Raw genomic sequence first — 26,453 nt, forward strand, 5'->3', positions numbered from 1 at the left:
CTTAGTTTCTCGTAGTGTCACATTCTACCGACATTATTTCCTTGTCGCACAACAACATTTTGATCAAAGTCGACAATGTCCTCAAATGTCTACCACATGGTTCCCTGAAGAAGTTTCACTCGATTGCACGAAAGGTTGGGTGGATGTTACTGCAAAATATACTATATACCCTTCTAACACACTAGTTAACCATAAATCAACTAATCTAGAAGCAAAATTACTTATAATATTCACTCTTCATAGTAGCTTAAGCATCCAACGATAAGGTTTCAGTTGGGTCTCAGTCCTCGTCGATTCTCTTGGTGTTTAAGCCACTACCATAAGATTATGGGGAACTCCACGAAGAATATCTCATGGAAATAAGAAGACAGGTACCTTTGGAACCAATATTTTGGAGTAATGTGTAGGCTCCTAGTTCGCTCTACCACGAACTCGTATAATTTTCATTTAAACCACTATTCAATCTCTTCTTGGGTTGGCCTCCACATCACCTTTTCTACCATATGCCTTGAAGGTCTTGGCAACGAATCCATTTTTGGGTGCTCATGAGGGAAATGACCCAGGTTTCAAAAGTTTTCCAACAAAACCCCCATGGATATCGACATTTTCAACATCTGCCAGCAGACGAGGTCACACCTAAGGTCTGCAATGGGTTTGCAAAACCTTTGAAGGTTATGCAATGAGACAGGGGAATAAGAGACAATTATGGCTCACAATTACCCAACTTAGACTAGCACAATTACTATATGTTGTAGATAATTCCCATTAAGAAAACATACATTCCCGACCTCACAACGCACATTACAATATTTCAGAGATTATATCCAACATAGGTCGCACATAAAACATAGCTTGAACATAAAACTCATTGTCCAATAGGCCTCTATAATATATTAAATTCGACATGAAATACTAGAAAACATGGCCCATTCCTTATATAATGACATAGTTACTTCAAATGGATAAAATAATTACATAGATAGAAATCGGGAACTTTGTGCAGACCTAGAGTCCATTCATGACACTCACCATCGACACAAAGTACTTGAACATCAAAAACTTAGATATGAGAAAAAAACTCCTGGAGAGCTCATATTTATATTAACCAACAACAAAAAAATATACATCAAGCTAAGGTGTCTGATAGTAGACTTAAGAAGTAGTCCTTCATAGTATACTTCTGGCTAATGCCATAAAACACATAGTGACACAATAACTACAAAAATACACCATGTCAGAGCCTTAATACATTTATCTCCATGGAATCCATCAATAGAACAAGGATAATAGTATCAGATAACAATGGTAATACAAAACAAAGCATATCATAATAGAAGAAAACATCGAACAATAGAAAAATCGAACCATCAAACAATGGAACAACCGAACAATACAACCATCAAACCACCAACAAAGAAGCTCAAACAATAGAACCATCAAACCACTAACAATGAAACCCTTAATCATCAACAACCATCCTTTTTGTAGAGATGGTATTCCAGATCCAACTTAGGGAATCTTCTGCCAACTCACCTAGTTGAGTTGTCCTCACTAAATCTACCACCTTATCATGTGTCTAATTATTCTTAATCATTAATAGATACCCTATCAGTTGAGGAATAAATAAGTTACTACATAGTAACCTTCGGTCTTTTTTGCACCTCTATGCGGTTTATCAAGAATTTGCACGGTCTTCTGTTTGCGATATCCATCCCTTCCTATGTAATACCCCATACTTAGGAAAATTTTCAAACAAAATTCCTTCTTCCCTTCACCCCAACAAGTGGCTATATAGATACTTGAAAGTGTTCATGTTGACGAGGTTGGAAATAAGAGAACTAGAAATTCAACAAGGCAAGATAATGGAGGTGATGTATGTAATTCAGATCAAAGTGAGATCAATGATATTGATGTTTCATATGATTTTGAATTGAATTGAACTATTAACTTTCAACCAAATTCCTATGGAAGTTGTTTCTCATGATTAGTGAAAAGAAGCTACATGTAAGGAATATTATGTTCTCATCAAGAGTGAGATGGAAGTTAGTGGATCCTCCATTTAGAACCTAATTGATTGGCTATAGGTGGGTCTACAAGAAAAAGTACAGATCAATTGGCTCACGACAAACATAAGGCTGTAGGAATTTATAGGGTAAGTTCCTCAGAAAGAACACCAAAAGGACACCGCTCACAACCAGATCACAGATCAATACACCAGTATTTTTGACGTGGTTAAAACCCTCAAAGAGGGAAACAGTCCACGGCCTGTGCCAACGTGGCTACTACAGGCAATTTATTAATCAAAGAATGAAAATTTACATAAGCTTCTCTCATGCACGGATTACCCGAACAATGACCCTCCATGCGATTTAAATAGAACTCATGGACCAATCGGGTGTCAAGCCACGGATCAAGTGTCGGTAATACCGAGGAGAGAGTGAACCGTCGGATCACTACATATCGTGACCATCGGATTGTAAGTTACAAAATGTACAACGGTAAAGAAACACACTTTACCTAACTCTATACCTAACTCTACACTAGACCAAGTTGAACTTAACTATATCCTATGTGTCGGAATATCCTAACATCCCCCCTGTTACACAGTAATTTGTCACCATTGGTCACCGTCCCTATCGCCCTGTTTCCATACATTGGAGGACGCATTCCGGGACCTGTGAGTAGTGACATAACCCAAAAACCCTTGCATTATGTTCCCCTGAGTATGTACTTCATGTTCCCTGAAGCCACCTTCTGCAAATTCTCCCTGAAAAGTACTCTTTTTCCATTGGCGCAGGTCCACAATATCTTACCCGCGCCAATCACTGAGATCCTCAAAAGAGGGTGCGACCATTGGCGCTCTGTCACAGAACAACACCCGCACCAGCCCAGTTTGGTAATGATTTTTGACAAACGCACGCCCATATGTTTTTTCCCTTCAGATCACGAAGTCTTTTGAGGGTAAAATCCATCTGATAGAGGTCGAGAGTCATCATCTATCCTTGACATCTATCCACAGTGGCTTTTCAGAGATAATGCCAATCCACAATGGGTGTCCTGGTTCATCGAATCTTTCTCCCTTCTCCATCTATAAATATCTGTCCTCATGCATTAGACAAGCTAGTTTTTGGAGGAATGCTAGTTGTGATTACGCTTGTCGTGAGTGATAGTGAGCCATAGAGAGGTTATGCTGCCGGAGAGGAGGTACATTGCAAGACACATATAGTTGCTCGCCCAGCCAGAGGAGAGGTTCAACGTCAGAACCTTGGTTGTAACTTTTCTTGTCTATTATTCATTAATGAACGACTGCTATTATAGTTCCAATCTCATTGTCTATTATAGTGATGTTTGATTTATTTCCTTTCTGACTGAAATATAGTTGTGCCTTGGTGGATTTTATGCTTGTATTTGTTTCTTCCTTTGCATGTGCAGGTGTCCGTTTGCAAGGATCGCAAGGATCGTGACCTGCCGGAGCGAGGGAGCGGGAATACCAACTCTGCCTCGACTATAGCGTTGGATTCCAGGTTGGTCTTCTTAATTCACCTTTAATGTACAACTAGGAACTTGCGTGGCAGCGTGAATTGATTGTGGCTAGTTCTGTTTTAGGCTAGTGGGATCGCCTCTGTCCGCAGAGGGGATTTACCTATCCAACAATTTGGCGACTCCGCTGGGGAGAAGCTATTTGGAACTTGTCTTGCATGTTCATTTTCTCTTGCTTGCTTGAGTGAATGAGCTTTCTGGGTCAGTTTTGAGATTGTTCTTTACTGTTTGATCCATCTGAACACTGTCAGCCCGGCCTGGGGTCGTGTTATTTATTTTTTAAGCCGGCAAGCTTTGTTGGCGCGGTTTTTATTCTGACAGTCGCGCCAGTTGGCGCATGTTGCCCAACAGCAACCCGCGCCAATCTTTTGGTAGCGCAAGTTGCAGGCTGACAGTCGCGCCAGCCCTGTGAATTTTGCCTGTGTGTTGGTTGGAAGCTCTTTCAACTCAGATTTTTATCTTTTTATATCTTTTACAGCCTCTGGAAGTGTGTTGAACCTCTGTTTGACTGGTTTTGCCTTTATCCTTCAGTTGTTTGCTTATTTCTATTGATTTTCGTCCTAGCCCTAGAACATCTAGTGGCTTCGCGTGTCTAGCCTTCTGTGGGAAGTTTCGGTCTTTTGATTTTCCAGTCAACTTGTTGGTTGTGTTCCGCACCTATCTAGTGGTTTGTTAAAGCTTGGTCTTCTATGCTTTGGGTGATTCACTTCTAGCTTCTCTGGATTTTGCTCGACTTCATTTGAACTTAGATTACATGGTTCATTGAAAGTCTTTGTGTTTCTCCTTGCTTGGATAGTTCATCTTGGTGTTTCAGAATTGGTTCCATTTCATCGAGTGAACTTGGTTTGTTTATACTTGTGAATATCTCTTAAGATTTGTTTAAATGCATCATGCCATCTTAAAGGAAAGAAAAAAAAAAATTCATTTCTTGTTATTAGCTGCATTAGGATCTTTGTTGTTTGCTGAGTGATCATTTCGTTTGTGTAAAGATCTCAACCTTCCTGTAGATAGAATTCATTGAATGAAATGATATAGTTTTGGCATGTAGTTCGCATTTAAGAAGTTTTTGAGATATCACATATGGTAGGACCAAAAAACTGAAACATAATTGAAGATAAACTTTAAAATAAACTCAATGAACATAACAACGCATTGGAATCTAACGCAAACATTCTAGAGGTCTAGGTTAGAGACGTGTTCCGGCGTCTTTAAACCTGGTAGATTATCGTCGAGTGGTTGGGTGATTCCTCCACGGTGAAACGATAGGTGCCAATACGGACTGTGCTCCCACGTACCGTCGCGTATATATTGGGGGACCCCTATAGGATTAAAACCTTTTATCCATAGGAAGCCGAGTCTGCCGCCTTACAAGCCGTAATGCACTGAACACAGCATTCGGGAAGATTGACTGCAGTATGGGAAGTCCTTGGTTTTCATCTGATTGCCGAGGTGTATAAGCAGTTTTACGGATTGTTTGGTAAACCTTTTTGCCTAGAGTCTCCAGAGTAGTCACTTTTGATCCTTTTCGGACTCTCTAAAAGAAAAGGTGCCTGTGAGCTTCTTGTCACTTTGTGCTCATTAAATATTCGAAGGAGACTAGAGTCATCTTTTGTCCTTTTCTCGACTCTTAAAATATGAAAAGGTCAAGTTCAGTGTCTTAAAATTTATTGGCCACGATAACATTTACCCAATTAGATTTTGTTTGCGTTAGCTTGAGTAGGATTCTTTCTCGCTCAATGGCATCCTTCCCTGAGTCCACCAGCCAAGGTGTTCCCCCTGATGGAAACCCTAGTCCATTTCCTTCTGTTGGAAATGTCGGTGTTCAGTATATCGCAACTTTGTCTTTGCCTGGGTTAACCATCGGTTTGCCCGTATGGTTGTTTTCAAACTCGGTGGTCTCGAGTGTGATAACTCCTGTTCCACCACCACCTCCTCCACCCGAACAACATCATGTTGATTCCAAGGTGGACCCCTCCCCTTCTTCGCCTATTGCTGCGTCCTCATCTTCTACTTCGCTTGGTGAAACTCTGGATTTAAGTAACCAGGTGGCTAAGAAGAAGAAGAAGAAGACCAAAAAGAAGAAGTCTCCCAAGGGAAAGGTCGCATCTACCCCGAGTATACCTCAAGTAGAGCCACATTCTGCTCCTCCACGGAAGGCTAAGTTTCCTTGTCAATTATGCAAGGAGGACCATTTTCTTACTGATTGTCCTGGTATTCCCAGGGTCCTAGATATATGGTCCCGTGACCCGACTCGCCCCTCGTCGTCACAGATTGAAGATACCTTATCAGCTGGTAAGGGTAAAGGGAAGGTTCGTTTCCCTTGTCGACTTTGTGAAGGTAATCATCTCCTTCGCCTTTGTCCACTTATGGATGAAGCCTCCCGTCTTTTGGAAAGTCTGTCAGCTCCCTTACCTCAACTACCCGCTGGATATCAGCGTCTTTTTGCAACTGCAGATCATCTCTCCGCTAACCAAGAGATCAAGCATGATTCCTCTTTGGTCCAGCCTTCTCTTCCCGAACCTGGCTGTGCTCAGCCTGTTCCAGACCAGTCCCTGGTCGGAAAGAGTGTTGATTTACGTTCATCGTCTATCCACCACTTTGTTCCGGGAGTGTTTATCATCAAGGATGAACCATCTGAGTCCAAACCAGACGAAAGTCCAAAGGTCCAGATGACAGTTGACCCGGTCTTTCAAGAGGTCCAGATGACAGTTGACCCGGTTTTGCCTTCAGAAGTTCCATCCTCAGATGATATTATCGCTGTAAAGAATGAAGACCACACCGTCCAAATTCTATTCATAAACACAGACTCTAATGATCAAGTGAGCATCCCTCTCATTCCTTCGCAGCAGGAAGGAAGTTCATCAGAGTCATATCCGACCGTTTATCCGGTCCCACCTCCAAGCAACCTAGTTGTTTCCTTCAATTGGGATCAACTAGGCAATCCTCGGTTACCAGCTTCCATACCATTTCGAATTATAGTCCAAGTCTACCGAATGATTATGGCCGGTACCATTATTGATGAGGGATCTCCTGTGAGCATCCTTTCTTCAACAGCTTGGGAAGCACTTGGTTCGCCACTGCTTCTGCCTGAGATGAGAAACCTTACAGGTTTTCATCGAGAAACCAGTCGACCTTTAGGAATTCTTCCCAATCTACCTATCACACTAGAAGGGAAGACCGTTCAAATGGGCGTCATGGTAGTTCAAGGTCCGTTAGATTACAATTTACTCCTTGGGCGAGACTATATTTATCGCCTACGTGCAATTGTGTCCTCACTCTTCAGAGTGATGTGTTTTCCACACGAAGGAAGGACGATCAAGATCGTAGACCAACTTTCATTCCCCGGTTCACACTTCACATATAGTCATCTACCATTCCTAAATGGTCTTATTTCCACAGGAAATGCCTCAACATCCAGTCCGTCATCCTGATGACGGCAGCTGACCCGGGCGCGTGACTGAAGCCCGGGGGGCATGCATCCTCCTTTTCAAAATCGAGTCTTTCCAAGTGAACCTTCATTCCATCCACTCCGTGAATGCCATGAAGCTTGGGGGGCATGTACCTCGATTTGCATTATCATGCTGGGGGCATGCAAATTTATAGCAAGCATAGTTTTTCGTTTCAAGCTTGTGTAAACATGAAACCGAATCCAAGCAAAGTTCTCCATGGTTCAAGCTTGTGTAAAAATGAACCCATACCTGATTCACATCTTGTGATTGCCGCCTATCCGCTAAATTTTGTTAGATGAGCCTTGGTTGTTTTCATTCCATCGCCACCATCTCTTTGGCCGATCATACGCTTTCACTTGGTTGTTTTTCCTTTCCTGAGGAACCGCAGCGATGAGTGGTTTTATTAGCCAGCCTCTTGACCATTACATGTTTTGAGTAGTTCCACCATTATCGGAACCAGTTGCTACCTTTTATACCACTCGTTCCCACAGGACGAGTCGCCTTTACGCTCTTTTCTGACTCGTAAAATATGAAAAGATTGCCGAGTATTTTTTCCTTTTTGACTCGTTAAAGAGAATAAAAATGGAGGTCCGCTTTTAGCTCTTTTCTGACCATTTAAAGAAGAAAAGATTGCCGAGTCGCTCCTCTTGACTCGTTAAACGTTAATAAGGGGCGGTCGTTTTAAGTTCTTTTTGTCGACCGTTAAAACATAAAAAGATTACCGGGTTTTGTCGTTTCAAACTCGTTAATGGTCATGAAACGACGTGATTTTGATCACTTTTTTACTTTTTCAGGTCGAAATCACTATTTATGAAAAGTACTCCTCGATCGTAATGGTCGGACGGTTCTTTCAGGCATTATTTTATGCTTTTTCGGACCCGAGAGACACAACTTTACGAAAAAGGACACCCCTGGAGTTTCCTTTTCTGCTGTCTTTTCAAACTCTCTAAACATGAAAAGACGCTGAGTTCTTCCTTTGTCAGACTCGTTAAAACCTGATGACATCGGATTTTGTCGAAATGACGTACCACAAGCATATGCTATCCCCATCAAGCTTGTTAAAAATAATTGGGGTACTCGCCAGAAATGGCGGGGGAAAAAAGGAACCATAATTACCGTCGTGTCGGCAGTATGTCGCTCTTGAACATGGCACTTCTCTGCTTTCGTGTCCAGGGTGGGGATATCTCATCTCATATTTTTCACTTGCTTCCATGGACTTGGGTACCCTATTTGACCTCTCATCTACTCATTGCCTCGTCATCATGACCTTTGATCCATCGATGTCAAATACTGCCAATTCCACTATCGTGCCGCCGATATGTTCAAGAGAAGTTGACCTCTGAAAAGAAACAACCTCCATCTGATAGTTCACATGATCTTGATTCACAACATTATCTCTCTGTCTCGTGTCGATGATGTGGGAAACATTATGGCCCACCTTCGATCAAGGTCACTTCCTGTCGACTTCAGCTCATTATCCAGGAAGCTGATCTAGAGACTCCCTTCCGGTGCCTTGGAGCCTGCATGCCTCAATGGCAGGTTCTTCGTGTTCGACGTGAGGTTTTCATCATTGGCCTCCGATCGAATGATTCTACGGGTGTTCGACGCCAGCTCATTAATTCGCACGCCATAGATTGTACCTATAGTACCTTGAGGGCCATTGTCATTATTGGTGGTACCTCTCGCGTTTGTTAACAGTTTCCACTATTGACTGGTAATCAGACGATGTTCATGCATGTTCGACTTCAGCTCATATATTCGCATGCTTGAACTTGTACTCTTGTTCGGGTCGAGATGGAGCGCAAGACCCTGGATTGTGTCTGTTGTAATCCAGGCGTGATTCTTGATACATGACTCATTCACTGGATGGCTGCGACCATGCCTGAGTCTATTCATTGATCCTAACCAGATGGCTGCATCCATACTATGGATCTAGATTATTTATGTACTCTCTTATGGATGGCTGCGACCATACCACGTACATCATGTAATTGAACTATCAGTCGTGTCTCTCAATGCAGATCTTCGGCGGCAGCTATATGTGTTCTTGTGTGTTCCTATAAAGCATTTCACCCCTCTCTCTCCCTCTCGGACTTCATGCTTTAGGGGGCATCTGTTACACAGTAATTTGTCACCATTGGTCACCGTCCCTATCGCCCTGTTTCCATACATTGGAGGACGCATTCCGGGACCTGTGAGCAGTGACATAACCCAAAAACACTTGCATTATGTTCCCCTGAGTATGTAATTCATGTTCCCTGAAGACACCTTCTGAAAATTCTCCCTGAAAAGTACTCTTTTTCCATTGGCGCAGGTCCACAGTATCTTACCCGCGCCAATCACTGAGATCCTCAAAAGAGGGCGCGACCATTGGCGCTCTGTCATAGAACAATACCCACGCCAGCCCAGTTTGGTAATGATTTTTGACAAACGCACGCCCATCTGTTTTTTCCCTTCAGATCACGAAGTCTTTTGAGGGTAAAATCCATCTGATAGAGGTCGAGAGTCATTATCTATCCTTGACATCTATCCACAGTGGCTTTTGAGAGATAATGCCAATCCACAATGGGTGTCCTGGTTCATCGAATCTTTCTCCCTTCTCCATCTATAAATATATGTCCTCATGCATTAGACAAGCTAGTTTTTGGAGGAATGCTAGTTGTGATTACGCTTGTCGTGAGTGATAGTGAGCCATAGAGAGGTTATGCTGCCAGAGAGGAGGTACATTGCAAGACACATATAGTTGCTCGCCCAGCCAGAGGAGAGGTTCAACGTCAGAACCTTGGTTGTAACTTTTCCTGTCTATTATTCATTAATGAACGATTGCTATTATAGTTCCAATCTCATTGTCTATTATAGTGATGTTTGATTTATTTCCTTTCTAACTGAAATATAGTTGTGCCTTGGTGGATTTTATGCTTGTATTCGTTTCTTCCTTTGCATGTGCAGGTGTCTGTTTGCAAGGATCGCAAGGATTGTGACCTGCCGGAGCGAGGGAGCGGGAATACCAACTCTGCCTCGACTATAGCGTTGGATTCCAGGTGGGTCTTCTTAATTCACCTTTAATGTACAACTAGGAACTTGCGTGGCAGCGTGAATTGATTGTGGCTAGTTCTGTTTTAGGCTAGTGGGATCGCCTCTGTCCGCAGAGGGGATTTACCTATCCAACACCCCCTTAAGAACAACTTGGGATAGGATTGAAGGATTTACAAATATGACACAATAGGAGAAGGAAGGAGGCACTAGAGCCTATCCCCCCTTAGTGACAACTTCCTGAACTCCAAGCATATATCGAAGTTTAGTGAACTTCGCCTCTGTGAGAGCCTTTGTGAAGATGTCTGCAACCTGATCATCTGTTGAACAATATTGCACTTCAAGAACATGGTCATGAATGAGCTCTCTGATGAAGTGCATGTGTAGTTCAATGTGTTTGCTGCGCTGATGCTGGACTGGATCTTTGCATAGCTGAATGGCACTTTGATTATCACACCAAAGTGTGGTTGGATGTTGTTGCTCAAAGCCAAACTCTGATAGGATCTGACGAAGCCACAAGGCTTCCTTACTGGCTTCCACGGCACCACGATACTCTGCTTCTGCTGACGAAAGAGAAATGGCAGCCTGTTTCTTACAAGCCCATGTAATAGGTCCTGAACCAAGAGTGAAGACATAACCGGCAGTAGACTTCCGATCATCAGGGTCACCAGCCCAATCAGAATCAGTGAAACCAACTAATAGAGGAGCTGCTTTGGCACTGTAATGAATCCCAAACTGTACTGTACCTCGAACATAACGAAGTATTCTTTTAGCTGCTTTCCAATGACTTTCACGGGGATTTTGCATAAAATGAGCAACAAGGCCAACAGCAAAGGAAAGGTCAGGACGAGTATGGGTTAGATACAAGAGTTTTCCTACAAGTTGACGGTATAAGGTAGCATCAACTTCAGGAGAAGTACAAGAGACTGAAAGTTTGACTCCAGACTGAAAGGGAGAAGGGGCTGGCTTACAGTCTTCCATGTGAAAATGACGAAGAAGATCATAAGCATACTTGGACTGGGAAAGGGAAATACCCTCCTTGGATTGCAAGACTTGAAGACCGAGAAAAAAGTGTAAGTGTCCTAAGTCTGTGATTTCAAATTTCTTTTTAAGGTTGGACTTCACATGGTTTATAAGGTTGGGATCACTACCAGTAAGAATAAGATCATCAACATAAAGAACAAGGATGATAAGAGAGTTGCCCACTTTCTTGGTGTAGACAGTATTGTCAGAATAACACCTAGAAAAGCCAGATTCTAAAAGAAAGCTATCCATTTTGGCATACCAAGCCCGAGGAGCTTGCTTGAGACCATAAAGAGATTTCTTAAGTCGACATACAAGGCTGGAGTCTGTTTGGATGAAGCCAATGGGTTGTTCCATATAGATTTCTTCATGCAAGTCCCCATGCAAGAAGGCAGATTTAACATCCATCTGATGGACTTCCCATTTTAAAGAGGCAGCAAGGGAAAGAACAAGGCAGATAGAGTTCATTTTGGCAACAGGGGAGAAGGTTTCAGTGTAGTCAATGCCTTCAACCTGTGAAAAGCCCTTAGCAACAAGACAAGCTTTATGTTTATCAACTTTCCCATCTGGTCCATACTTGGTTCTGTAACCCATTTACATCTAACAAGTTTGCGTCCCTTTGGTAGAGGAACAAGATCCCATGTATCATTTGTCAACAATGAATGATATTCTTCATTCATAGTTGTTTCCCAATGTGGATGGCCTGAAGCTTCTGCAAAAGTGTCAGGATCATGATTTACTGGAGCTTGAGCCAGTAAAGAAGAGGCTCTTTCAAACTGAGAACGTGTACGTCGCTGATCTGTAGGATCACCGGCAAGATCACCTGCTGCATCCCGAGTAGCACGGACCCATCTTGGAAGTTGAGGATCCTGAGAAGGTGGGGGAGGATTGTCATCCTCACTTTCATCATCTGAAGAAGAAATGTTTTCAAAAGTAGAAGAGATAGGAAGAGGTGGCACATCCGCCGGACTAGGCTCGCAGGCCGATTTATTTTCATCAAATTTTACATCTCTTCTAATGATAACATTTTTGGACTTAAATGGAATAAGTCTATAACCTTTTACATCTTCAGAATATCCAACAAAAGTACATTTCTCACTCTTAGGTTCTAAAGCTTTATGCTTTTCATCTGGAATATGGGCCCATGCTTCACTTCCAAAAACACGAAAGTGACTTACATCTGGTTTAATGGAACTCCAAGCTTCTTCTGGAGTGATATTCTTTAGAACCTTAGTAGGAGTGCGATTTATTATATAATTTGCACAATTAATTGCTTCGGCCCAAAAACTAAGACTGAGTCCTTTAGATTGCAGCATACAATTAGCCATTTCCTTTAAGGTGCGATTTTTCCTTTCAGCTACACCATTTTGTTGTGGAGTGTATGGAACAGTATGTTGCATTTGAATTCCATTTTCGGTGCAAAAGTTGATGAATGTGTTTTTAACATATTCTCCACCATTATCAGTTCTTAGCTTAAGAATTTGATGTCCAGATTGTTTTTCAACAAAGGCTTTGAAGGCCAAAAATGTGTTAAATACTTCGCTCTTGAGTTTTAAGAAGTATACCCAAGTGCGTCTGGAGAAATCATCAATGAAAGTTAAGAAATACTTGCAGCCAGAGAATGAAGCAACAGGAAGTGGACCACATAAATCACTGTGCACAAGCTGTAAAGGGGCTGAGGCGTGCCAAGAGGCACGTTTTTCAAAACTGTCCCGATGATGTTTTCCGAGTACACATCCGAAACAAACACCATCTCTGCAAGATACCATAGGAAGACCTGTCACCATATTTTCTTTACATAGATGCTGAAGGGAGCGATAGTTTAAGTGACCAAATCGCTCATGCCAAAGTTTGCTCACTTCATCATTATGAACAACAAATACTGAGGGAAGATTTGATGACCCAAAGTTGTGAAACTTATACAACCTTGTGGAATCATCAGCAATACCAGTAGCTAGAATCTGTTTAGGATCTCTTAGATCCTTGATTACAACATCATGAGGTGAAAATTCAACAATTTTACCTTCACCTGAATGAGTTATCTGATATACAGATAGAAGGTTGCAGGATAAGGTTGGAACACATAATACATCATTAAACTGACCATTGTCTAGATGAACAGTTCCAGTCCCTACAACATTAAGAGATCTATCATCACCAACATATATATTTTTGGTGTTACAATCATTTAAAGAAGAAAACATGGCTTTGTTTTTGACCATGTGATAAGAGGCTCCAGAATCAATGAGCCACTCATGAGAATGAGAAGAAGAAGATACATTTAATGCATAACCAGACTGAGATGATTGACAACGACATGCAGAAAGTGTCATTCCTGAAGATGAAGTTGAAGTTGAAGTTGAAGAATGCTCCACATGGATGTTATGTTTCTTCATTGCGGCTTCCAAGGCTTCCATCTTCTTAAAGCATTTAGATTCTAAGTGGCCATCTCGATTACAAAAGTTACAATGTCTATCAGTCTTCTTCCATTTGTTTTTATTGGTCCTATCATTTTGCTGAAATGATCTTTCATTTTGAGGCTGAGTTTGCTTAGGACCCTTGTTTGGTTTAGGACCATTCTTTTTAGGATATGACTTCTTAGGATTCTTTGAATTTGGTTGCTGTTGGGCGGCTAACGCTTTCTTGGAAGAGTTTCCAAGATTAAGAAGACCAAGGTGTAAGAGTTTTTCTTGTTCTCTTATTAAAGAATCAAAAAAGAGTCAAAGGAAGGGGCCTTGTAGTCTTTTCCTTGACAAATGAAAGCTTCCCTTGTAGAATGGAAGGTGGAAACAAATACAGAGTAGGCTGGTCCCAACTTAGTAAGGATGGAATAAATAAGGTTACTATCTTCTTTCTTAACCTTAACACCTTCCAAGAGATATCTAAGGGTCTTGAATTTGGACAAGAAATCTTCAATGCAAGAAAAATTATTAGGATCCAATGTAAGCAACTCATTTTCAAGTTGATGGGCTCTAATTTCATTTTTAATCCCAAAAACTTTAGTGATTTGTTCCAATGCTTCATGAGGAGTCTCAAGTTCTGCAATATGGAATCTAAGATCAGGAGAAATAGACATCCCTATCAAACCACGTGCTTGATCTTGTCTATTTTCCCATTTTGCAGCCTTGTCTTCATCTTTTGGTTTCTTTTCTTGGTTTGTGGCTATTCTGTAGAGACCTTTACTTCTAAGTAAATCTTCCATGTAGGATATCCATTGGAAGTAGTTAGTGCTGTCAAGAATGACTTGGCATGGACTTTCCATTTTTTAAAAAAAATGAAGCTGAAGATGCTGAAAGTAAGTGTTCCAATGGATAGATCTCGAAAAATTAGGCGGTTTAAGAAAAAACGGCTCTGAAAAAGGCTTCCGGATGAAGAAGTTATGGCTTTTTGAAAAAAAAATTGTTGAAGTTGCCGGCAAAGTGCGCGAATGTGCGGAAATGAAAAAATCCGCCCCCACAAAATGGAGACTTGAACCCAAGACCTCTACTCTCTTAAAATAGCTTTGAACCAATTGATCTATACAAAAAATTTGAGAGAGAGAGAGAGAGAGAGGGGGGGGGGGGAGGCTTGGTTTGCGTGCTTGCCTTGAGAAAGCGCTTTTTCCCTACAAAACACAAAACACAAAACCCAACACGGACATGCAAAGAAAACGAACCTTATGGCTCGAAGTTAGCTTTAGCCAAAAAACTAGATATTTTAAAAAATGAACCTTGCGGCTCAAAGTTAGCTTTAGCCGAAAAACTAAATATTTTTCTCAATGTTTCTGATTTTCCGAGATCACACTAAGGTGCAGGGAAAAGAGCATACGCATGAGAAAAATCCTTCCTTTCTGTTTCTGATTTGCCCAGATCGCACAGAGTCGCAGGGCAAAGAGCATACGCAGAAATGAAAGGTATAGATCCGGTTAAAAAAAAGCTAAATAAACCGAAACCGAAATAAGCAGAGAGAAAATAACAGTAAACTGCAAATAAAGACTGTATACCTCCAGATCTTAAAAATGACGCAACTAGGGCTACCGGAAACCTTTTCGCGTGAAACGAAAGGGGTTCCTCACTGGAACAGATGCTCCGAACACAACAGAGCAGTCCTCTCGGCCCGAAAGTAGTCAGAAACAGCAGATCTAGGAAACAGCAGTCGGATGCAGTTCTACCGGCTTCAGATTTGGATCACCAATGGACGCGGCCCTCAAATAGCTCCGATACCATGTAGGAATTTACAGGGTAAGTTCCTCAGAAAGAACACCAAAAGGACACCGCTCACAACCAGATCACAGATCAATACACCAGTATTTTTGACGTGGTTAAAACCCTCAAAGAGGGAAACAGTCCACGGCCTGTGCCAACGTGGCTACTACAGGCAATTTATTAATCAAAGAATGAAAATTTACATAAGCTTCTCTCATGCACAGATTACCCGAACAATGACCCTCCATGCGCTTTAAATAGAACTCATGGACCAATCAGGTGTCAAGCCACGGATCAAGTGTCGGTAATACCGAGGAGAGAGTGAACCGTCGGATCACTACATATCGTGACCGTCGGATTGTAAGTTACAAAATGTACAACGGTAAAGAAACACACTTTACCTAACTCTATACCTAACTCTACACTAGACCAAGTTGAACTTAACTATATCCTATGTGTCGGAATATCCTAACAAAGGCAAGGTTTGTGGAAAAAATATATGCACAAAATGAAGACATAAACTACGAGGAGAATTTCTCCTCCACAACAAAATGGGTTATCATTCATGCACTGTTGGCTTTGGCAGAACAAAATAGGTGGAATATTTATCACATGGATGTGAAGAGAATGAGTCTTGAATAGATATTTGAAAGAGATTTTCTACATGTCTCAACCAGAGGGATCTTTTGTGAAGGGTCAAGAACATAAGGTATTGTTTAGTCAATTTAGTGTTTCTAAATTGATGTCATTAATTGTCAACCCGGGGCTCGTAAGCTGATGAAGTGAAGGTGTACTATATGTACTTAAGCAACCTCTTAGATCTTTTTGTCGTTTGGGGGTGTTGTTTGTGGTCAATTTATCTTCCTAAGATGGAATGGAGATTTTATAAACAGATGAGTGAGTGTGTGTGTAAGGTGATTTCTAAATGAGTGAGTGTGTGTTACAGGTGATTTCTAACTACCTTCTAAACTTGCAAAGAAAAAGCTTGAAAGAAATAAATAACTTGAAATGAACTGAAAGCAAAGAACCACTTTCTAATGGCACTAGACACTATTCATGCTGCTGCAAATAAAAAGGTAAGAAAAACTACTTTAAAAACCAGTTATAATATTCAACTCTTCCTAACTCTCTGCTTTCAACATATGGAATTATGAGAAACACGATTAAGAAGTAGTGAGAGATAATTCTAAAAAGTAATCAAAAATGAGAAAAATCTACTTTAAAGACTAGTTATAATGTTCAGCTCTTCCTAACTCTCTGCTTTCAGCATATGGAATTATGTGAAGCACGATTAGGAAGTAGTTAAAGATTAGTCTAAAAAGTACTCAAAGCCAGCTGTAATTTATTATTATTCTGATCTCTAAAAGATGAACAACTTATGATAAAGAGACCATCAATATGTTAACATACAACTTTGAGAAACTAAACTAGAAATCAGCTATGAAAATAGAGTAAAGGCAGCAACTTTGAATATGTCAATTGAAAATACCATCAGATATAAAGCAAATACACAAAGACAAAAACAATCCCGGGTTAAAAACCTGCAAAAGAACAATACTGATCAGTTTAAAATAAATGCTGGAAATGAAATGACATGAGATCAAATGGTACACTATTATACATGATGAAAGAAATAGAAATTGCTGAAAGTAGGAAAATGAAATCAAACACTATGTACACGGGCTGTCATAGATGGGGGCCCTCCATCCACGCAACCAACTTAAAAGATCAGCTACGAAAAGGTGAACAGAACAGTCTTCTTTTTATAAAACCAGCATGTCAAAATATAGTGAAAAGCGCTGTAGGAACAGCCTTCTAAAACAGAGTTTTTATAACAGAATCAGCGCAGCAATTACAATATTCAAAAAGCTAATCTATAAGCGTTGACACACGCCTTATTTATAAGCGCAGAGGCAAACTAACCTCTGCGTGAATTAAGCAACTACAGCCTAACTTATTAACTACGCAGCAACACACAGTCTTAACTAATTAACTTGTGCAGCAACACGCAGGCAACTCCGTGCACTTTTGAGGGAAACGGTCATCATGGGAGACAAATCTATGTTTGGATCCTGTCTTTAGCTGTCTTCGTGGCGTGGAGGAAGTGCCAGCTACGGTTCCATGTCCCAACTGCTCACGGCTCTCATGCCACCATTTAGAACTTGACCGTTTGACCGAAGGAACACCTGCGTTGACCAAGGGCATACGTGACTGGTTTGGCTTAACCAATAGCATACGATCCATGTGTACATCCATCCCAACATGCCCATGTGGACCATTCCTTGAGAAGACACGTGGAGTATATCAAACAACAAAAAGGCTACGGAATCTCTGAACAGCTGCGGAATTGCTGAACAGCTGCGGAATTGTTGAACAGCTGCGGAAACTCTGTTTATATGTCAAAAATATAAACCAACAGCAAAACATAAGCAAAGTTAACTAATTATGCTTAAAGACATCAAATGTAATGATCTGGGTAAGTTTATGCGGAAAATAGAGCAAAAGAGAGGGATAAGTGAGGAAAAGCTGTAGGTAATGATGGATAATCAAGTGCAAGTTAGAGGCTCTACATACCCCCACTACAAGGGTGTTGCATGTCCTCATGCAACGAAAACATTGTTTAATCCACCTGCTAAGATGCCTCTGCTAAGACATCTAGTCTTCTCCTCTTCCTCTGTGTGGCCACATTGACTCTTGGTCTTTTCATCAAACATCTGAATTTTAAATTGATCAAAGCTCTGCTTAACTTCCTGCATTTCTTCTTGAGCTTTTTGTTTTCCTTTTTCCAAAGGCCCATATGAAGCATGGTATTATCTTGGACCATCTTGTCCACATTGCTCTGTTCCTTCAGTTTTTCATTTTCTTGTTTGATGTGGCGATTTAGTACCTCTAGCTCAAATACTTCTTGCTTCAGTGATTGAACTTGCTGTTCAAGAGGTAGAACAGTGCTTGGACCAGCAACAGCTTGTTCTAATGTTTCCAAGTAGTTATATACTCTCTGCTGGTCTAGGTCAATCTCTGGTGACCTCTTTGGACTAGGCTCATGCTCAAATTCAAGTTCATGTTCAAATTCAGGCTCATGCTCAAAAGGACTTTCCTCACGTGGAGGGCTAGTCTCAACCTGCTCAACATGTGGAGAGCTTTTCTCAAAGTCAAGTCTTGTAGCAACCTTTTTAGGTGTGCTCAAGTCAATAAAGAATGACTCTTTGTTCTTTGTGGCCCCCATTTTGCTTTGTAACCTGCTGCTCCTTCTCACGGTGGTGATGCTCTGTTTTTCTTTTTGTTGCTTCTGTTTTTGTTTTTGCATCTTCTTGGAAAGGGCAGCCTCATGAAGTTGGGCCAACCTATGTGCCAATGGCTGAGTGTCCTCTTCACTGGAATTCTCAGGAGTAAGGTAGGATTCTTGGGCTATGGCTTTTCCTTTATCTTTCTTTTGTTTCTTCCTACTCTCCTTTTTCTTTTGAGCAGCTTCTTGTACAATTTCTTGCAGGGTTTCTGTAATGATTCCTTGAGCTGTTTGATCAATGTCTACAACAGGTTTAGGGTCAATTTCATGTTCAGAATGATGGGCAACATTTTCTTCTTCAACAAGGTCTTGGACAGCAGTTTCTGGGGTAACCTCTTCTCTTTTTCTTCTACTCTTTCTAGGCACAGAGGCTTCTCCTGCCTCTTCGAAGTGGTTTCTCACCAGAAATCTTTCCCAGGTATCCCTTTTGGCCTTTAACTGTTCTTCAACTAGTATTTTGACAAGCCCATGATGGTATAAATGTGGCTCAATGTTTCTTGGGTTTCTTTGGACTATTGAGCACATTTTTCTAAGGCTTGAGAGTAAAAAGTATGGAAGGTTAATGTCATGCTCTCCTAAGAAATGCATCATAATTTTGGCATGATAAACGTATAGAACTCCAAACCTTCCCTCACATGTAAAGAATTTTTGTACTAGTAGAAGCAGAGCTGTCCATTCTTCTTTGACAAGATTAACAGGGATTCCTTTTGTAAAGATGCTAGTGTCCATACCTGGATTCTTCAGAATTTGCTTCCATTGCTGGTCTTGTACTGATCGGTTTTTGAACCATCTCTCCCCAGTTTGTGGTAGTGAAGTGGCCTGTGCCAAACTGCTCTCGGTGACTGTGAATTTCAGATCTCCTATCTCCACTTGGTTGTCTTTCTCTTTGAAAGAACGTGCAAAAGTCTTTGTGACCTCTTTATGATAACCCTTGAATTTTTGAATGCACTGGAGCCAATTTGCCTTTTGCAAAGGGTCTTTGACTTGGGGATATCCTTCCAGAAATTTGGAGCCCTCTGGCTCTGCCCTCAGAAGTTTACCCATCGATTCTCTGGCTCTGTTTTAATACTCTTGAGGAAGGGTTATACGGTTTCAACAGTGGCTTTAACTCAACAGCTTTACGGCTTCAACAGTGGTTTCCACACAGTAGACTTACGGCTTCAACACAACAGCCGTAATACATTCACAACAGTGGTCAAAGTTTAGCAGAGGAGATAAACGAAACAGAGTATGGTTATGATGACAGAGTGGTGAATAAGGCAGAGCAGTGGAAAGCAAGGAAAATGTGGAAGTGAAACAACTGCGTGAATGAGATAATACATGCGTAGGAGGGTTATGAATGATGGGAAGAAACGGTTAAGTCCTTAGACTTCGGTCATGAGTGTACATTTGGCTGCGGAATCATAACGCAGAGAGTCGTAGTACAATTGTCTACGTCACTTAGGTACGAAAATTTAAATGGAAACGCAGCCGTGTGTGGGCTTTTAAATCGTGATGAATGGTGGCTGTTAAGGCTGAGAGATACGGGGATTTCGGTCGAGTAATGGAGAGAATTGGCAATCATTACATTGAATGGCAAAAAACACAACCCGTAAACTATGCAAAATGTTATAACCATAGGTTTAGAAATTAGATCATACCTTAGGTGTCCGCGTTTTGATTCCTTTTTCTTATCTGACATTAACCTTTCATTGTTTGTTGCTGCTACATGACCTTTCAATTTTTGCTGATGACCTTTGGACTGCAGATTCCTTCTTTAAACAGACTGTGTTTTTTTTTTTTATATATGCAGGTGCAGAAAGTGTATTGGCTGCGGAATTGGAATATTGGCTGCGGAATTGCTCCTCAGCTGCAGAAACTGCAGAAATACCCTTCTGACTGCACAAAACAACTTTAGTTGTGTAAAAATAAATCTGACAATGACTTTATTGGTGGAATGGAATGTAATGGATGGATGAATGGAAAGAAATGAGGTGGCGTGAGAGTGGTTGAATGAATAAGATGGTGAATGAAGTGGATGAAATGGCGAAATGAGATGGAAGAGAGAGAGATTTTTTTTTTTTGGAAAACATGAGGTGTCAGGTGACCCTGATTTTCACCTCAGGTTTTCTGCATAAGACTGCCAATCAGAGATTGGTTTTAAGGCTTATACACTTTTTTTTTTTTTTTCAAAAACCAAAGATTAGGCTGATGGAGGAGAAGAATCCTTCTCCACCAACCTGATTGCAGAATCTTCTTTAAACAACTTGACAAATTCCTCTTTTGAGAGTGGCCTCTGGTAGACTTTCAATCTATGGCCATTCACAATAAGAGGTGTTTGAAGCTCATCAATGGTCTTCACTCGAACTGCTCCATTTTTAAAGACTTCATCAATCTCATATGGCCCAAGCCAATGAGTTTGAAATTTTCCTTTGAAGTCCTTAGACTTTGAATCAAACAATAGAGCCCAATCTCCTTTCTGAAACTTTCTTTCTTTGATATGACGATCATGCCATTTAGATCTTTGGTGCTGAACTAGATCGGTCCTTAGAATTGCATCTTGTCTTATTTCATCTAGCTCATTTAGCTGGTCCATTCTGTGTCTTTGGGCTTCTGTGAGGCTCATCCCCAATTGGACTGCCATCTTGAAGGTCTTGATTTGGAACTCAATGGGGAACAGGACTTCCTTCCCATAAACAAGTTCATAGGGAGAATGTCCTGTTGTGTTCCTCCATGTAGTTCTATAGGCCCATAAGGCTTCAGGAAGCCTTTCCGCCCAATCTCTTCTATGAAGATGAACAGTCTTAGTGATAATGCCTTCAAGAACTTTATTGGTAGATTCCACTTCCTCAATTACAATTGGTCTTTCTGTAGGAGAAAGAGAAGAGTCTCTTCCTGGTTCAAATTCAATAGAAGGTGTAGGAGAGTCAACTCTTGGCTCTTGAATTCCAGGAATTCTAGGACTAGGAGTGTCAGTTGGAGATAAGGGAGGTGTCTCTTGTCTATCCCTTGAAGCAGATGGACTTGTAAAAATTGAACTTCGAGCTCTAGCTAAAAACCTTCCCCTAGAATCTCTAGCTCTATGCATGTCATTTTTTATTATTTTTCTTCAAGTTAAGTTAATAGTTCTTTTTCTGATCTTCCAGTTCACTCTAGGTGCAAGAAGAGAGCATACTCAAGAAACTACCGAATCAATAACTTTCTCTTTTCTGATCCTCCAGATCACCTTGAAGTGCAAGAGGAGAGCATACTTTGATAGGTTATCAACTTCTTTCCTTGAAATTTTTATGTTTTTTTTTCTTCTAAGAATATGGCTACTTAATTTCACTTCCCCAGCAACGGCGCCAAAATGTTTAGTCAATTTAGTGTTTCTAAATTGATGTCATTAATTGTCAACCCGGGGCTCGTAAGCTGATGAAGTGAAGGTGTACTATATGTACTTAAGCAACCTCTTAGATCTTTTTGTCGTTTGGGGGTGTTGTTTGTGGTCAATTTATCTTCCTAAGATGGAATGGAGATTTTATAAACAGATGAGTGAGTGTGTGTGTAAGGTGATTTCTAAATGAGTGAGTGTGTGTTACAGGTGATTTCTAACTACCTTCTAAACTTGCAAAGAAAAAGCTTGAAAGAAATAAATAACTTGAAATGAACTGAAAGCAAAGAACCACTTTCTAATGGCACTAGACACTATTCATGCTGCTGCAAATAAAAAGGTAAGAAAAACTACTTTAAAGACCAGTTATAATATTCAACTCTTCCTAACTCTCTGCTTTCAACATATGGAATTATGAGAAACACGATTAAGAAGTAGTGAGAGATAAGTCTAAAAAGTAATCAAAAATGAGAAAAATCTACTTTAAAGACTAGTTATAATGTTCAGCTCTTCCTAACTCTCTGCTTTCAGCATATGGAATTATGTGAAGCACGATTAGGAAGTAGTTAAAGATTAGTCTAAAAAGTACTCAAAGCCAGCTGTAATTTATTAGTATTCTGATCTCTAAAAGATGAACAACTTATGATAAAGAGACCATCAATATGTTAACATACAACTTTGAGAAACTAAACTAGAAATCAGCTATGAAAATAGAGTAAAGGCAGCAACTTTGAATATGTCAACTGAAAATACCATCAGATATAAAGCAAATACACAAAGACAAAAACAATCCCGGGTTAAAAACCTGCAAAAGAACAATACTGATCAGTTTAAAATAAATGCTGGAAATGAAATGACATGAGATCAAATGGTACACTATTATACATGATGAAAGAAATAGAAATTGCTGAAAGTAGGAAAATGAAATCAAACACTATGTACACGGGCTGTCATAGATGGGGGCCCTCCATCCACGCAACCAACTTAAAAGATCAGCTACGAAAAGGTGAACAGAACAGTCTTCTTTTTATACAACCAGCATGTCAAAATATAGTGAAAAGTGCTGTAGGAATTGCCTTCTAAAACAAAGTTTTTATAACAGAATCAGCGCAGCAATTACAATATTCAAAAAGCTAATCTATAAGCGTTGACACACGCCTTATTTATAAGCGCAGAGGCAAACTACCCTCTGCGTGAATTAAGCAACTACAGCCTAACTTATTAACTACGCAACAACACGCAGTCTTAACTAATTAACTTGTGCAGCAACACGCAGGCAACTCCGTGCACTTTTGAGGGAAACGGTCATCATGGGAGACAAATCTATGTTTGGATCCTGTCTTTAGCTGTCTTCGTGGCGTGGAGGAAGTGCCAGCTACGGTTCCGTGTCCCAACTGCTCACGGCTCTCATGCCACCGTTTAGAACTTGACCGTTTGACCGAGGGAACACCTGCGTTGACCAAGGGCATACGTGACTGGTTTGGCTTAACCAATAGCATACGATCCATGTGTACATCCATCCCAACATGCCCATGTGGACCATTCCTTGAGAAGACACGTGGAGTATATCAAACAACAAAAAGGCTGCGGAATCTCTGAACAGCTGCGGAATTGCTGAACAGCTACGGAATTGTTGAACAGCTGCGGAAACTCTGTTTATATGTCAAAAATATAAACCAACAGTAAAACATAAGCAAAGTTAACTAATTATGCGTAAAGACATCAAATGTAATGATCTGGGTAAGTTTATGCGGAAAATAGAGCAAAAGAGAGGGATAAGTGAGGAAAAGCTGTAGGTAATGATGGATAATCAAGTGCAAGTTAGAGGCTCTACAGGTATGTAAGCTCATTAATTTCAATTATTTTAATCTTAATGATGTAACTTTGCTTGTCAAGAAATTGGTAAGACTATTGTATATATTGTAGTGTATGTAGATGATATTTAGATAACAGAAAACAATAAATATATTGCATCCATTAGAAATATTTGAACAAGGTTTTGAGATTGTAGCCATTAGACATCTTCGATACTACTTGTGTATAGAAATATGAATCCAAGGTATATATTCATATCCTAAAAGGAGCACATCAAATAGTTGTTGAATAATTTGAGAGTGATTGATTGTAATGTTTTCTCTACTCCAATGGAGAAAAACCTAAAGCTAACATCAAAACAATCTAACGAATTTGACAATGCAACTAAATATAAATAACTTGTGTGGAGTCTTATCTACCTTACAACTACCAATCAGATATTTCATTTGTAGTTGGGATGCTTTCTAGGTTCCTACAAAAACCTTGTGAAGGATATTAATGTGTTGCAAAGATATTTCCAAGGTACTAGAAGGTAACTCAAGACTCTGGGCTCAAATACTCTAAATGACTTAAAATTAGTTAGACATATAGATTCATAATTTGATGAGGATAAGGAGAATGAATTGTCTACTTCAAGATACCTCATAGTATTGGATTAGTAGCTATTTCTTAGAGATTGTACAAATAGTTTATTCTAGGATATTTCACTACAAGGAAAAATATGTGGATGTAAAGGCAACAAAGGTGATTATGTGGCACAAGGAAGATACTAGAGAATTTGCAAGAGAAATAGGTGAATGCTACTCCACTTTTTTTAAAATACTTCTACAATCAAGTAGGCCAATAATCCTATATTTTATTATCAAACAAAGCACATCAACATCAAGTATTATCTGATTTGACATCATGTAGAGGCCAATTCCATTCATCTAGTACATTGTTCCATAAATAAAGCAAATTGTTGACATTTTCAGCAAAGCACTTGGAAGAGGAAATGTTCAAAATGTTCAAAAAAAAATGTTTGGACTAATAAAAACACCTTTGGAATAGAGGGGAATGTTAGATACCTAATCCTTGGGTTTATTGTATTGTAAATATTTATGTTAGGAGAAATATGAAGAGTCATATGTGAACATTAACAACCTTAGGACATGTTAAAAGGTGAAGGCAAAGGTCATCTCTCCTTTTCTCTCTCAATACATGTGTGTGGGGGGGTGGGTGAGAATTACTCATCTTCTTTGGCCTATCATCACTCACGATTGATGTAGTTATCCAACAACACATTGATTTATATAAAATATTCAAATTGTTAATTAATTTGTATTAATTTAGTGTCATAATCTATACCAATAATTTCATTTATAATTCAAGTGTTGAAAATGAGAACAGATATGTAGGCAAAGCATCCATTACAAACCTTTGTTCGCAAAATCAAGTCCTTTTGAGGGCAATTTGGAGTAGAGCTATTTCAGTTGGAATTAAAATCAAATTCTAATTTATTCATTCATTAAAAAATACAAAAAATATTCAAAGAGAGTGTCCTTTGAAAGAGGATTTGAAGCAAAGTCATTTGACTTGGATTGGAATTGGATGTAGTTTGGCTCAATAAATAAAAAATACATGAAATACTCATAAAGATTGTAAGAGAGAGAGAGAGAGAAAGGAGGGAGAATATGGTGGCAGCTAGGGAGGAGGATTTGAAGAAAAATTATTTTGATTGGATTATAATTAGATTGATTCAAAAATATGTAAAATATTGATGAGGGAGATTGTTATAGTCCATTGAGACTATAATTGGTCAATTAAGCCCTAAAAAAGGTAAAGATGACTTATGTTCTATTATAATTTTATTTGTATGCTAAAAAAGAAGTAAGAAAATGATTTCAAGATTACCATAATGTTGGTTACTTATGGGGTTACGATGGTGAGTATTGTAATCTATATTTTGAAATTGAGCACTTTAGGAGATTGTTTTTTTCATTTTCAATCCTCTTACTATAGCATATGATGACAAGTTGATATTTTATTTATCAAAATTAATTTTAATTAGATTCATTAATTCAAAAATGCAGAAAATATTCAAGAAATGTAAACATGTAGATATGTGGAAGCACACATGTGTAAGTAAGAAAAACTGTAAAAAACATATATCATAGTTTGTTAATTTATAATGTAAATATGCAGACTTCATAAAAGACATTTACCATAAGTTTGAAACACATAAATGTATATATAAACTTTGTTGATTTATCAAATGTGTGAAATGGAAATCCTAATGAAGGAATTATCATGTATTCTGAAAATACATAAATTAAATATTTAAATCAAAATAAATTAAAATATAGATAAGGAAGACATTTTAAATATGGTTGCAATTTCAAAAATAATATAAACTAATTTAATGAATAAATATTGTTAAATCTTTAAAATAGAAGATAGTTAGGTATTAAATCATTTAAAATTTAAATTTCACTTCTAATTTATTAGATATTCTTATTCAAAATTTTCCCAATAATTCCAATAGTTAATAATATTCATATTTTAAATAAATTGTCCATGGGGTCTTGGATAGATGGGTACTTTATTAAGACACTCCTGATGTGAAGTCTGTTGGTTTAATTATTAGCGTTTAAATAGGCTATATTAGAGAAGAATACAACAGAAAAACCATTTTATTTTAATTTTATTTGTTTTATTTTGACCTAGTCAAAATGTTAAACATTACAATATCTCTACCATACTCACTAAAAACAATTATTGGTACAATTAAA

At 39.4% G+C, this 26,453-nt stretch overlaps 1 protein-coding gene across 2 annotated transcripts in view; it reads right to left on the reverse strand.

Annotated features, from left to right (window-relative positions):
• Positions 1-26,453, reverse strand: part of LOC149222510 (uncharacterized) — a 123,961-nt gene that overhangs the window by 19,523 nt on the left and 77,985 nt on the right. The gene's annotated exons all lie outside the window — the stretch shown is intronic.

This window comes from Pinus tabuliformis, chromosome Q (genome assembly GCF_031772625.1).
Source record: "Pinus tabuliformis cultivar Carrire ecotype Pingquan chromosome Q, CPIR1, whole genome shotgun sequence".
NCBI lineage: Eukaryota > Viridiplantae > Streptophyta > Pinopsida > Pinales > Pinaceae > Pinus > Pinus tabuliformis.